Source organism: Pinus tabuliformis, chromosome 6 (assembly GCF_031772625.1).
Source record: "Pinus tabuliformis cultivar Carrire ecotype Pingquan chromosome 6, CPIR1, whole genome shotgun sequence".
Taxonomy (NCBI): Eukaryota; Viridiplantae; Streptophyta; class Pinopsida; order Pinales; family Pinaceae; genus Pinus; species Pinus tabuliformis.
In genome coordinates, this window is record NC_142292.1 from 201,027,971 (window position 1) to 201,035,001 (window position 7,031).

Genomic DNA, 7,031 nt, shown 5'->3' on the forward strand with positions numbered 1-7,031 from the left:
CACTTTATGGGTATCAACCACCATCCATCACATCATATTTAAGAGAAAATTCTAAGGTTCAGGCAGTGGAACATCACATCGAACATCAACAACAAGTCCTCCAACTCTTAAAGGATAACCTCGTGTTGGCACAAAATAGAATGAAACAACAGGCAGATCAACATCGCAGTGAAAGAAGTTTTGATGTAGGTGATTGGGTATTCCTACGGCTACAACCATATAAGCAAATGTCCCTAAAGCAAGCTAAGAAGGATAATAAATTATCACCAAAGTATTATGGTCCGTACAAGGTGTTGCAAAAGATTGGTACTATGGCATACAAATTGGAGCTTCCTGCAGCTTCTCGATTGCACCCAGTTTTCCATGTTTCATGTTTAAAGAAGGTTATAGGTGACAAGCTCCCAATTCAAACAATATTGCCAGAACTTGACGAGGAAGGAAAAATTATATTGGAACCGGAAGCAGTCACAGAAACAAGAACTCGACAGCTACGAAATCGATCAATTTCAGAGTATCTTATCAAGTGGAAGAACTTATCCGCTGAAGATTCCACATGGGAGGATGAGAATTTTATGCAGAAGTATCCAGAACTACTCAAGCGTTGAGGACAACACTTTTTTGAAGGAGAGGGGCATGTTGGGTCCCTATAATACTAGTGATTACCCCATTACTATTGTAGTTATACCCCTTATTTATATTGTTGTGCCCCTATTACCCCCATATTGTTATTTCTGTGCCCATAGAATCCCTCTATTGTTATTTTTGTGGCTTTATATTATTATTGTTAGGTCGGCTGGATTATATTGTGACTCCTTAGACTCCTATATATAGAAAGGAGGTTTTGTCATTTGTATCATCCAAGAATTGTTCATTTATGTAATGTAAAGGAGGTTGCCCCCTCGAAGAGGCTGAATTCTAAGGCGTTGATCTATCTTTTCTATCTTTTCTTGAGCTGGTTTCATAACATCTCCCGTTGCGATTCCACTTTGGAGCACTATATTTACGTTTGAATATTCCTCGCATGGCTCAGACCTCATCATCTGCAGGTTTTGAGTCGGGGGAGGTGGTAGCGCCCCTTTGTCATGTATCCTAGTTATCAGCGTAGGACAATCTTCTTTTCATGATCAAACAACGTGCAATACTTGCACGATAGGCGCGTTGGATTAGTGCAATCGCAGGGATAGTATCCTAGCCCTCCGCAATTGTAGCATATCAACTGTCCTCGACCTCTACCAGGTCCTCCTCCGCCTCGGCCTCGTCTGTGCTCCTGAAAGCCTGTCCGCGCCATCCCTACATTCTATTCAAGGGGACACATTTCGGCATGAACCCTGTAGGCGGGAGTTCTATCCATCATCAATTCGTAGCTCCTGCAAGTGCGCTCATCATGTCCTACCGATTTGCAAAATTTAGACAACTGTTGTGGCGTTTGTACATACTTCTGAAGCAAGTGACAGTTATTTGTGGCATGTTTTTCAGCTACTTGACAGATAGCGCACCATAAAGCAGGTGCCATGCTAGGTCCTGCTTGAGCTTCCGGCCTTAAAGGAATCGGTCCTCCTCCTGCAAGGTAATTTGTAAAGACCGGGCAGTGGTCTTTGTCATGAACCTGACTCTTGCATTTCAAACACCATATCTCTTGGCGTACCTCTAACCGAACCATCCTATCCTGCTTCAAGCTTTGCATCTCAAGGCACAAATTCTTCAACTGAGCGTGGATCTGTTGAACTCCTAGATTAGGATCTTGCATCGAAGTCTCATATAGTCTCATGGAAATCTCCAAGGCCTCTGTCTGAGTTGTTATCTTCTGCTGCGACAACGCACTCCTTAAGTGTGGTAGTAGCGAAGCCACAAACCACTCGCGATGTTGTCCATCTGTCAAATTCATGTTGGCTTCGCGGATTGTACATTTCAGCCTCTGATCTAGTTCCCAAGGCGTCTCGCTTGGTAGCATCGTGATCTCTTTGAATCCCACAATCGATTACGCTTCAAATTTAGGCCTACTAAATTCCCTATTCAGTGCTGCTTGGATGTTCGCTACTCTAGCATTCGAGTTATCGCTGGAGTACTTAATATACCAGGTTAGCGTGCGATCTTGTAGAGCACTAACCAATGTTGCCTTCTTTATGTGATCATCTGTAACACCTTGAGCTTCCCATACAGCCCTCACAACGAACCAGAATTGGTCTGGGTCCTCATTTCCAAAGCCTTTGAACAAAGGCAACTTCACTGTGTTTGCCATTTTGAATCGCGGTGGAGGTGGAGGTGGTATGAATGAAGTTGGAGGTGATGGTGGTGACGACGGAGGTGGTGTGGGCGGAGGTGGTATTTGCGGAAACCCTTGTCTTATCAACTGAATAACACTTCGCGGAGAGACCTTCGCTATCCCTTCTTCGTCCCTTCGCAGAGGTGAAATCAATGGGCTATACTCCAGACCCTTATTTCCTTCGTTTCTGTAACTTTTTTCGCTTCGCGTAGTACCAAACATTAAGGTAGCTGCATAGCCCGTTTTTTCGCACAACAACATTTTAATCCAAGTATTCAGAGATTTTATGTACTTACCTCACGGTCCTTTGAAGAATCATCACTCTACCTCGCTATAGCTGACTGAGGTGCCGACTGCGAAATCAATAACAAATCCTCCTATGATGCGATCGAGCCAATGATCGACAGAGCGCATGATCTTATCCTTCGATGCTTCCAACCTTCGCACTAGCTCTGGCGTCCACACAATAGGACCGTTAAGTTTCCACCTTCCTTGGTTATCTGCTAGCTTCGCGATCCACTCGTATAGCTCAGTAGGAAAAGAGGTAAAAAAAATTCGTGGATCTCTGTATACAGGTATTGGTCTAACCGCTGTTCTTTTGATAGTCGCGGGTTTCTGTTTTCTTGTTCTGCAAACTCGTGGATCCTTCTGTCCAACTAGCCTTCGATTTCTTTCTTAGTTAGATTCCAGTGATACGACATCACACATCTCTTATGTAGATTTCGGTCCTGGCAACGGAACCATTTGTTGGCTTGTGGGGGCTTGACCCAGGTTCAACATTAGTTAGTCAAACAAATCCCTACACTACTGGCCCTTTCGGCATCAGTCCGCAGAGCACAGAATGAAGTCTCACCCGAAGCAGTATGAGGGGATGTTGAAACCAAGTTTCCGCACCCTTGAGATGGTTATGATGTCGTTTTATTCCAGCTATACCTGCCTTCGCACAGGTTGCTTAACCCTATGTTCCACCCTTCAGTACCTTCACAAAAGGGTACAATCAGCCTCCGCGCAACCCTAACCAGGCGCTGAAGTCCCTTCGCACTGCTAGGGTAGCGAATTGCGATATCTTCCTAACTAGGCTAAGTGTCTTTCTTATCTTATTAATAGATCTTAGTTATCTTCGCGTAAACAGAGGTGCTTACTTGTGGTCACTTATCCAACACAATTATATATATTTGTGCATCATATAAGCATTATAAGTGAAATTCATACCCAACATAACAAGATGCATAAACATGGAATAAAGACGTAGAAATTGTAGAATACTTCTCTTTATTGATAATTCCAAACAATTACAGACTCGACCTGCCCTACGCACTCAGCTACAGAGCCTCTACCTATGCTATGACCCAAGACTTAGACTTCTACTTTAGAGCTATCTCTCATACATCATATCTTGCTTGATTTATTTCTATTATTCCATTCCCTCTAACTACTTAGAGCTTAGCTCTATTTATACAATACCATGGTCCGCGGACCATGGGTAGATCTTTTACAGCCGACATTACATTTTCAAAATAAAGGCAGACAACCCTATGACTCTTTAACACCTACGCGCTTCGCAACCACAAAATGCGGAGCCTTTACACTTGGATTACAAAATTGGACCAAAATATGAGCTTTAAGCCCCAAAACTGCCCTTGGGGATCCCGCACCCAACATTGAGAGATAAAAACTTTCTTATATGTCTTAAAAAAAAAAAGAAAAACCTAGGGTTGCATGGAGGAAGAGAAAAACTCCTATAACCCTAAGGAATTTGTTACAAAGAAAGGTAGTAAGACCATTGAAAAATATGGTCACTGTATAGAAGACAAATTGCAAAGAATGTAAAGAAAAATTTCCACTCTTTAAAATTTGATAGTTACAAAGCTGTAAATACATAAATCGAAAATTGCAAATGAAATACCCTGAGTAAAGAAATTTTAGTAAAACCCAATTTGGGTATGACTTACAAGAAGTCTTAAACTACAAAAGAATGAAAGTAGAAATAAGAAAAAAATCAGGTAGGTTTTCGAATTCGTAGGATGTTAAAAAAAATGAACAAAATACACTCTAGTTCCAAGCTAAACCCTTGTTGTTTGGGACGACATGACGAGGTTGTTAAGGAAGAAATGAAAGCAAAAGACAAGTCAATAACAAATGATGGTGAATTAAACAAGGCAAGAAACCCTAAGCACTCGATTACCATTGATTTGAATCTAGTTAATACACATCGTAGATCAAGTTAAAGAGGTATAGGACGTATGGCTCATCGTAAGGGATTCCTGCCTATGTATGGAAGGACACTGAACAATTCATAATATCCACATATATACCCTTATCATAATTTAATCGCACATCAAATTACAATGTTGACAATACCTTATGTACATATGTAAGTGTAGTCAATCCGTGGCAAATTGAATGACAACGATTGTTGGTAAGGTATAATTAAACCACTAATACAAATGTTACAGTTATTTCGCGAGGAGGTACGAGAGATAGGTTACCGTAATCCCATCTGTATATGAAAAATACTGCACCATGTCCAAAGTATGAACAATATAAATATCCAAACATCAAGTTATATATAGAGAGAGGGGTTTGATAAGTAGTTTTTAGATGCAATATCATACATATATAATCAAATGTTAGAAAAGAGGAATTTATTAGTTACTTCAAAGTGAATCCTATAGAACAAGAATGAATTAATGAACAAACGAACATAACTACTTTATATGTAAAGAAGTCTGTGGGAAATACTTCAATATTATTTTAATAGTTCGAGGAAATAATGATTAACATCACAAGGCATTTGAAAGATGCATGGGTATTTAAATGGTAAACAAATTTAAGATTTAGTTTTAAGTTCTAAAAAAAATAGTGTTATTATGAGGGTTATTACACAATTAAAAAGGCATATTTACTAGAGGTAGGTCATAGCAATCTTCCACCTTAGTTGATTTGGAAACAAGTTTGGGCTTAGAACGTATGGCCCAAAGTTTCCCACTTTCTTTGGTTTTTAGTAGATAAAAGAGCCCTTCTATGGGACAAAATCATCCACATAGGATTCTAAGGCCCTTCCCTCCATTTTCTATGTAGATTAGATGTACATGACATGGAGCACTTGCTCAATACGTATGTTTTTTCTAAAACTCTATGGTCTCAACTCTTTAGCTTATTTAGACAACCAAACAAGAATATGAATAACATCATACAAACAATTGTTTATTGGATATCCTTTATGACAAAGAAGCTTATTATAAATTATGCTTGGACCTTCATTCTAGGGTTTTTGCTATGGAGCACATGGAAAAAGAGGAACAATCACATTTTTAATAACTAATCATCAGAAGGGGAGGTAATCTAGGTAAAAGCAATGCAGAATGTTTGTGAAACAATACTACTCCAACCCTTGGTCATCATCAAAGTGGGAAGCTTAATGTTTGGATGCCACATTTTTGTGTAATCTCTAGTTGTTTCCATCTCCTTCTATCTATTCTTCATCTCCAAGAAGCCCATCTTCTAGTACTCTAGCCTCCTAGAGCCCTCCTCCCCCTAAATTCCTTAAACTTAATTTTGACGAGGCATCTAAAGGCAATCCAGGTTTTGCTGGTCTTGAGGAATATTCTATGACAACTATGGGAAACCAATCTTTCTATTCACAAATAGTAAGGGACATTTAAGTAACAACGTAGCTAAACTTGTAGCTCTATAGACTGGACTTCTTATCACATCATCGCAAGGCTTCTTTAGCCTCATTGTGGAGGGTGATTTTTAGCTGGTCATTTCAAGAGTAAAGAAATTGAATAATGGAACTTCTCTAGAAAAAAGCCACCATAACTAGAGATTGGAAAAATGTATCATACATATTAACTATCTGATCCATATGATTCGAGTCATTATTTCGTCTCACGACTGGAGAATAGGAAATAAGTTAGTGGACCTTCTGGCCAAGTTGGGATGTAATGAAATTCACTGATCCATATTTATGTAGGAATGAAATGAAATACAATTTCAATTAGAAAAACAAAGTAACAATGAAAACTAAACTTCAATTCATTAATAACAAAACACTGAAACTATTTACATGCAGAATGGAAATAAATTAGCTAGGGCAATGGTAGCTTATCTCTGAGAAGATATGTGGTGGCTACATGCCTATGAATTGTGTTACAATGAGGTTTGAAGGCATTTTTATTATTGAGAAACAAGGGAAAACCCTAAGCATCTAAAAACCTAACCCTATGAGATGCGCCAAAAGTTTGCGAGCCCCGTTGGGTTAGTTGGTACATCAACTTCCTGGGGTCATAACTTTGGCATACGATCTCTGTTTCATGTGTTTGATACCTCATTAGAAAGATCTATCTGAGGATTACAACTTTTGACTGCAAAACCCTATTGTAAGATACATGTTTGTCCATTTTTCAAAGAAAAAAAGACATCATTTAGGGCCTCAAAATATCTCTAGAAGTTCAAGACCTGAAAAACCTACCAAAAGTAGTAAACTGTGCAACAATCCAAACCCTGCATCTCTAGTCAATCCAACCCTTCTAGGCGCTATTGATATTCCCACATCCTCTTTATGGTTTCAATTAACTTATGATTTTTCTACTTCATATGGAATTTACCAATAATGTGGAATAATGTCTTGGTTAGTAAACCTTTTTGTATGTACATGATTCGTATATGGACATTTAGAAAGAAAGCTAATAACTTTTGCTATTGATTTAGATTCCAATCTAGTAAACCACAACAAAAATATTTTGATATTAATAAAACTTTAATA